The following is a 9,006-nucleotide window of genomic DNA, read 5'->3' as shown; positions in this document are numbered from 1 at the left end:
CATTTATCTTGTTTTTTTTCCTCTAACTTCCTTTCTCCTAGATTGCATTGTAGTCGTGCTTGCTCAATATCCTCTTGCATTGATTGGCGGAGTTTCGTGACAACATGTGGCAGCGTGATCCTCTGCATTTTGCGATGGAGTTTCTTGACATTGTGCAACAATATGATTCTCCCTTCTTAGGCCTTCTTGAGTATGGGTTTTCAATTGATTTAGACTCTCTTTCATTAGTATGGAAAGTTTGTTGAAAGGTCCCTTCACGCTATATTTACGTGGGAGAGCGGAAAGGAAAGTTGGGGAAAGTTTTCCACAGTGAAAAGTTTTTACCGTTTACTTTATTAAAATTTTAGGAGAAAAGGAAACTTAATCCATTAGCGGTTTATTTTGAAGCCAAAATTGATCACCACCACATTCGGTAGAAAGCAACGAATGGGAAAAAAAATGACGTATATTCTCTTTCTTCACTCACAGAAATACACACCTATAATTATGTAACTCTCCATTTCCCCCAACATTTTTTCTCCGCCCAAAGAGACAGTGTCTGTGGCAACGTCTTCTGTCTTTCCTCGGCAGCGTCTTCTGTCGTTCCTCAGCAACATGTGACGGCATCTTATGTCGTTCATCAGCAGCATCTTCTGCCTTTTCTCAACAATGTCTATAGTCGTTAGTTGGCAACGTGTGGCGGCGTCCTCTATTGTTTTGTGGCGGAATTTACGATCAATGTTGTATAACAATCTGGTCAAATATTTCTACCTTCATAATTTTTTATTTGATTTCTTACCACATTCATACTTCTTCAAAAATCAGGTCAATGAATGTCACTTGTTTTTTTTTATGACGATTTTGAGTTCATGTTTCTAATTAAGACTTCATGTAATGTAACCTTTTCTTAGTTTGAAGCAAGTATGCACATATTTTTCAGTTTACCAAAAGAGCAGACATGGAACATTGATTTATAACACATGAGATAAGGTTTACTTCACAAGGATCTGATTCATCTTTGCATGCTTATCAAGTGAAGGGATGGGATATTTTTCTACAACTGTTTCTTGTATTCATATGCCCACCAAAAAGAATTCACTTGCAAAAATAGATTTACTAACCTTCAGATATCAAACATATTTAAGCATCCAACCTTCTTATACGATTCGGTAACGCACTATTTGAAAGAATGTGATGGAACGGGAGGAAAGGGTAAAGAAGGAAAAGGGAAAACTTGAAACCTTGTTTAGGCGAAAGTGAGCCATGGAAATAAAAGGTAAGGAAGGATAAAATTTAACATTCCTTACTCATGAAACAAAAGAAATTCTTACACCCCGATTGGGAGTATAAGAAAGGATAAGGAAAACTAAAAAAAATTGTGCTCTAATTTTATTCCTATTTTATTATATTAATTCTAAAAAATTATTGTTTTAGATATCTTTTGCGTCGCGATGAAAAACACTCGCACCGCCCGATGCTCACACTCCATTGACGCCGACGCTGACTTTGACGCCAACGCCAACTTCGACGCTGATGTCGACTTCGACACAGACGCCGACTTCAACGCCGACGTCGACTTCGGTGTCGACGCCTACTTTAACAAATGAGCTATACTTGCTTGAATGTGCTTAATCAATAAATATATGCAATATGCACTAGGTTCTTGAACGTGTAAGTCTTGTCTCCTCAGGGCGGTGCGGTGGTTAAGGCATGGGTTGTTGCCATATGAGGTCTTGGGGTCGAAACTCGGCACGTCTAAACATGCCCTCCCCCATGCCTTGCTACTTGCATTAATGCTAGTAGCGACCTGTGATTTACCTTCTCCATGTTGGCCTATGGACGGGTTAGCGGAGGTGCTGCGAGCGAGCGAATCGCCTTTTTGCCACTTGAACGCGCAAGTCTTTAACAAAAGTGAGGGTAATTTTGTAATTTTATATATTTAACCTTTATTACCCTCACTTTCCTCCCAAGTATAGTAACACATGTTACGTTAATGAACATTCCCTCCCTCCCAAATAAGGAGAATATAAATATTTTACTTTTCCTCCCTTTCCCTCTCTTCCCCTTTCGTTAATAAACCTTCGCTCACCTCATCCAAACAAAGGGTAAAGGCATTTGGGAGGGATAAAAAAAGAAAAGCCAGGCAATCTTCTTATAGGTCTCGTGTTTTATTGCACAATCTTATAACGTCTAGCGATGCATTCCATAGTATTCTTAGGGTGAGTTTGGATAGTTTAAGATGTTTGTGTGAAGTATTAAAGCACAAAAATAGGGTAACAGGCAATAGGAATTCAAGTGTTGAAAAAAAGGTTGCTAAATTTTTATATTTGCTTGGTCATGATGTTAAAAATTGAGAATTGGTTTTTTTCTTTTGTCGTAGTATATGGACTACTAGTTGTGATTACTATTAGTCCATGCACTTGTTTGGTTGCTTTATAAATTCAGCATAAAATCCAATAATGTGGCCACTCCCCCCCCACCCCTAAAATTTTTTTAAAAGAGAGGTTTAGTACCTAGTTGACTCTACCACAGGGTCGCTCCTTGCACGAGACTTCAGAGTCAATGGACTCAGACCTCACATTTTTTAGGGCTCATTTTTTATAGTTTGTATTAATGAGAATTAATAGCCTAATAGGCCCATATTCCACAATCCACTTAACTTATTTACCTGCATGTTTTATTTTTAAAAAATCATGACTTCTCCTCTGCCGAAACCCGTTAGCTCTGCAAAAAAGCTCGTAAATTCTCTCTTTGCCGTTTGTACTTCCAATTTCGAGAATCTTCAATAGCTACATAACGGTGAGTGTTCCTCCATCTCTCCATGTTAATTAATGTGAAAAAAATTATTTTGATGATTTATTTATTGGGTTGTCAAGTGTACAAAGTTTTTGCTTCGTATGCCCTAGCATACCGAAGATCTATATGGTTGAAATTTCAGCAAGATTGGTTTTTAGAATGACGCAAATATATGCTAGCTTTAAGTGATGACGATTTTCATGTTGGATTAGGTTATTAGGAATTTAGGTTGCCAGGTTGGGTTTTTTTTTATATAGTTTAATTTTCCTTTTAACTTGAAGGATTGATTATTGGTCTTTTAAGTAAAATAGTAAATATTTAGCTATTTGTTATTGATTTTTCATTAATTTGATGGTTGGTTTGTATGAATCCTTGTCAGGTGAAGACAATTCTTCTGTGTTCAGTTTTCCATGAATTGCTTTTTATTTAATTTGCTATTTTGGAGTGTTTGAGCTTTTCATCATAAATTCAGAATTAGTGTAGAGAACTTCATCAAAATTGTAAAACCTACCATCTACACTTTATAAGTTAGTATATGTGAAATCTTTCTTTGTATCTCTTGCTTAAATTATGATGCTGAAATTAACTTCTAGGTTTTAGAATTGAGAAATTTTATAGTGAATTAATATTCTGAAATTAATTTTTAGATTTTGGAATTGGATAACCACCAACTTAGTATTATGTAGAATATGTGAATTTTAATTTGTTGTGTTATAGGAAATTTGTGGATTTATATCAATATGAATATATGTCTTAACTTAACTAAACTTGAGCATTTATTTGTAACTTGAAATTATATTTTCTTTGTTTGTAACTTGAAATTATATTTTCTTTGTTTGTTAAGTAAATTCATATACCATGCCTCCCAAGTACATGTCTAGATATCAAAAGAAGAAAAGAAAGCTGAGGACATAATCATTAATTCAAAGTCAAGGTGGAGATATCAATAAGTACTTTACTCCCAATCTTGTAGAGAGTAAAAATGTGGCTGAAAATTTGCTGAATACAAAAGAGGATATGAGATTAGATGATGATGATAAAGTTCTTGAACTTGTCAATATGGATGAAATGGGTAACAATAATAATAAAGAGGTTCTTGAACCTCTCATTGTAGATGAATCTAATTTTTTTGAGAAAGATGATGAGCAAGTTAAATATGAAACTTTAAGTCAATAGACTTGTTCTGATGATCTAGGAAAGTGGGATAATATTGATAAAAAAATTATAGACTTTTTGGTGGAGAGAGGTTTAAAGAGAGATGCTTGTACGTTATTTCCAAAAGATAGTACCAACCGACATTTTAATGTATTGCATTATAAAAGAATTTTGTCAAATGGGGAGGAAAATATTAAATAGGTGTGAATGGAGAAGAAGTGGAAGAGGATAGAAGTTTCATTGTAAATGAGATTTTAGTCTCACATTGGGAGCTTCAAGACATGTTGGTTAGTTTATATTGATTCATATGCATTGAGGATGTGAACAAATACATGGGGAGAGACTCTCTCTTACACGTAGGTGCCCAAGGGGTGCAAATCCAGGGTCTGGATTACATTAAACCATGTTGACTCGTGTGCGGGCATGACCTACGCGCGCCGAATGCCGGACTGGTCGCGCAGCTCAAAGCCCGACCGACCACTTGCCCGGTCAGCCTCTCCGCTCAGCATCTTTGCCCGGCCTGCACTGTTCACCTAACCAGCACCATCTCGACTAGCCATCTGTTCGCCCGACCAACCTAGCTAGGCATGCCTACTCGCCCGGTCGGCTCTCTGTCTGGTAGGTCCACTCGGCCAGCCACTCGCTTGGTCTGCTCTGAAAGCTGCTGCTCGACTGATCTGCCCGCTCGGCGACTTAGTCCGCTCTGTTGCTTGGCAAATCGACAACATAGATCTGTTGCTTGGCCGATCTGCCCACTCGGCAACACAGACCTGCGACTCAGCTGATCTTCCCGCTCGTAACAGAAACCAGCCCCTGCTGGCAGATTGAGATTCAGTGTAGTTTAAATTCAGCTAATAACTCGTAAATCTCCGGCAACATATTGTTTCTTCCAATAAAAAATGATAGAAGATGGTTATTATAGTCAATTTCTTTGGACAAAATTTTTTGCTTTTGTTGTAAGCTGTTCAAAAAGTAAAAGAACAAGATTGGTACTCAGTTAGCTAATGAAGGATACAATGACTGGCATAATTTGAGTCGTTGTCTTACAGCCCATGAAGCGAGCAAGGAGCATATGTAGCGTATGACTGATTGGCTTGAATTAGAAAGAAGGTTGTAAAAGAATCAGACAATTGATGCAAGAGCACAGGTACAATTGAACAAAGAAAAAGAACACTAGAAACATGTGTTACATAGGATAATTGCTATTGTGCAAAGACTAGCAAAAAATAACTTGGCCTTTAGAGGAAGTTGTGAGAAGCTTTATGTTGAAAATAATGACCTCTTTCTACAAATGGTTGAAATGATTGCTGAGTTTGATCCAATAATGAATGATCACCTTCGGCATATTAAAGACCATGAAACTTATACTACATATTGTTGGAACCCCAAGGTTGTTTTGGTGTGATCAACAAGTTAAGTTAGGTCCTGTGTATTTTTAACCATGTGTCTAAGTGTGCAGGACCTTAGGAGCACAGGTTGTCGAGCGGAAGACGCAGCTAGCGAGAAGGACGGTACGTGGTGCGTCCGAGGGACGAGGCGATGTAGAAGAGTATACCGGCGGATGAGAAGGAAGCGTGTGGTGGTTTCGAGGGACGTGAAGCCGGAGCGGAAGATTGCCCGGGGAGCAAGAGACGCAGCTAGCGAGAAGGTCGGCACGGGGTGCGACCGAGGGACGAAGACTGCGGATGAGTACGCTAGTGGACGAGAAGGAAGCACGTGTCGATTCCGAGGAACGAGAAGCCGGAGCGGAAGTCTGCTCGAGAAAATCGGGAGTTGGGTTCAGATGAGCCCTATTCCGGATATCAGAGATCATCCAAGCAAACGAAACCGGAGCGGAAGAGCCGAACCAAAGGCGAACTGAACCGGAGAAGAGACCCCGGATCAAAAGTCAACTAGAGTTGACTTTTAGGTCCGGGCGCCCGGAATTGACTTTTGACCAGGATCGCAATTGATGCGATCTGAACGTTGGGGGATAAAGTTTTATCCCCCCAGGGCGCCCGAAATCCCTCCAAGCGCCCCGACCAAGGCTATAAATATAATCTTGATCCAAAAGCTTTTTATCATTCAGAACTCAAGCAATTCTTTCAACACTTGTACGCTTTTTGTAGTTCAGCTTCTATTTTCTGCGCTTCAACGTTGTAAGAGGCTTCTCCGCCTGAAGGAGATAGTAGTGCGATCATATTCCTTGGATTAACAACCTCCCCAGTTGTAACCAAGTCAAATCCAGTACCTCTTTTCTTTCTTGTTTTTCTTATTTAGTTAATTTTATACAAGTGTTAGTTTAAGAGTTCGAGAAGGGTTGGTTTTTGAATTAGCAGGCTATCCAACCCCCCTTCTAGCCAGCCCCGATGGTCCAACAAGTGGTATCAGAGCCGAGACACTTCAGGAGGACTAACCGCCAATTGAAACAAAATGGCCGGACTAAGCATCTACCCGCTGAAGTTCGAAGGGGAATTCGCTATCTGGAAAAAGCGAATGAGGTATTCTTTAAAACCAATTTTGATTTAATGTTAATTATGGAATTCGGTTTTACAGCACCGGAAGGTAAGGAGAAATACCATTGGACGAAAAAGGAGCAAGCCGACTACATGGCGAACGGCAAAGCAGAGTACCACCTGCTAAGCGTTCTCCCGCCACAAGAAGTCAACCGGATCAGAGACTACGACTCGGCGAAGGAACTTTGGAAAAGTTCCTTGAGCTACACGAAGGGGCGTCCGAAGCCAGGCTCGCTAGACGAGATCTACTCCGCAACCAGCTCACAAGCTTGCAACTTGGGGAAGACGAAACAGTTGCGCATCTGTACTCGAGAATCAAGGAGATCATCACTGGACTCTCAAATCTCGGAGAAAAAGTAAGTAACCGAGATTCGCTAAGGTACGCTTTAAATTCCTTTCTTAGAAATACCAAATGAGCATCATTAGTAGATGCCTTTTACATTTATAAAGATTTAGAAAAGATTTCGTTAGAAGAATTATTCTCGACTTTTGAAGTGCACGAATCAAGATGTGCAGGTATAAAGAAGCCCAAGAACAACGTCGCCCTCAAAGCATCGAGAGACGAACCTGAGTCGGAGTCTTCTCTAGACGAGGAGGAAATGGTAATGATGGTAAGACGATTTAAAAAGGTATGCAATTCTAGAAAAACTAACCATTCACAGGGCAGAAAGAAAAGGACAATCCGTTGCTACCACTGCGACGAAGAAGGGCACGTCAAGGACAACTGCCTCAAGCTAAAGAACAAGGATAAGGAGAAAGGTAAGAAACCTGTCTAAAAGCGAAAGACTCTAAAGGCGACGTGGGATGATACGTCATCCGAATCGGAAGTCGAGGCGTTCTCTGGGCTCGCATTAATGGCGAGTCATCAAGACGACGATTGCGAGTCAAGCTCTTCCGAAATGAGCATCGAGAGCATCGATGAAGGGGGAGCCACGTCGGAAGCCAACAGCAGTTCAGGGGGAGACACGAACAACGAGATCGACAAGGTAAGTCAGGTACGATTTCTTCCTCCTGATAAACTTTATAAGTTTGTTAAGTTATTAACTAAAGACTACTGTAAATTAGAAAAGGAAAAAAAATTAAAAGTAATACTAGCTAAATCCTGTCCCTCAGAAGAATTAGACAAATTAACATTAGCAAATGAAAATTTGAAATTTGAAAATGATGAGTTAAAAATACAAGTAAATAACTTTAAAAATCATGCATGCTCATCTAAAACCAATTTTAGAAGATTTAATAATTTAAATTGGTACTTTAAATATCACCCGGGATAAATTAGGAACATTTCAAGAAAATATGTCCCTAAGAAATTTTTAGTTAATACAGTAGGTTGGAACCTATATTGGGTTCCTAAGTTGTGCTTAAACTAAATCTTAAAATTAAAATTAGCGCTATCAGTGAAAAAAATTAAACAATAAATTTCTTTATGAGGCTTTGTCAAGGAAATGGTTATTGCTCCGATAACCAAGAAGGTCTAGTGTCTCGCCATGACCTGGAAACCAAAATATTGAAATAAATGTTTAATTAACTTTCTGGTAAAGCATTAAAATTAGAATTAAATAATGCTTTAAAAAGTTATTCAAACATTTTAAAAATATTTTTTTTACTTAGAAAATTTTTTAGTAAATTTTTTTTATCTTAGAAAAATTCTCAAAAATCATTTTTGCCTAAGTTAAAAGGTTTTTTGAAATTAGAAATTTATGCTCAAATTGTTTAGAAAAATTTTCAAAATTGACTAAGTCAGAATTTTTAAAAATTCACATATTTAAAAACTTTACTTAGAAAACTTTCTTAAAAATTCTCAAAGATTTAAGTTAGAAAATTTTCTCAAAGTTAGAAAATAATAATAATTTTTGCAAAAACTTAGAAATTTCTCAAAATTGTTTTTAAATTTAAACTTGGAATTTTTTTTAAAGTTTTTTTTTTACTTAGAACTTTTTTACTTAAAAAATATTTTTCAAATTTTCTAAATTTTAAAACCCTTAATGTTTTTCTTTGAACCCCAATTTTTTATGTGATCAAAGGGGGAGAAGGAAAAAGTAAGTCTAGGGGGAGGTATACCCAAATTTTCTATCTTTTTGCACTTAATTGTAAAATAAGTTAGTTTATTTTTATATCTATTTTTACCCTAACTTAACTTGGGTTGCTCACATCAAAAAGGGGGAGATTGTTGGAACCCCAAGGTTGTTTTGGTGTGATTAGCAAGTTAAGTTAGGTCTTGTGTATTTTTAACCTTGTGTATAAGTGTGCAGGACCTTAGGAGCACAGGTTGTTAAGCGGAAGACACAACTAGCGAGAAGGACGACACGAAGTGCATTCGAGGGACGAGGCGCTGCGGAAGAGTACACCGGCGGACGAGAAGGAAGCGTGCGGTGGTTCCGAGGGACGAGAAGCCGAAGCGGAAGATTGCTCGGGGAGCAAGAGATGCAGCTAGCGAGAAGGTCGGCACGAGGTGCGACCGAGGGATGAAGACTGCGAATGAGTATGCTGGTGGACGAGAAGGAAGCACACGACAATTCCGAGGGACGAGAAGCCGGAGCGGAAGTCTGTTCGAGAAGACCGAGAGTTGGTTTCGGGTGAG

The sequence above is a fragment of the Zingiber officinale genome, chromosome 8B (assembly GCF_018446385.1).
Source record: "Zingiber officinale cultivar Zhangliang chromosome 8B, Zo_v1.1, whole genome shotgun sequence".
Taxonomy (NCBI): domain Eukaryota; kingdom Viridiplantae; phylum Streptophyta; class Magnoliopsida; order Zingiberales; family Zingiberaceae; genus Zingiber; species Zingiber officinale.
This window is presented reverse-complemented; position numbering follows the sequence as displayed.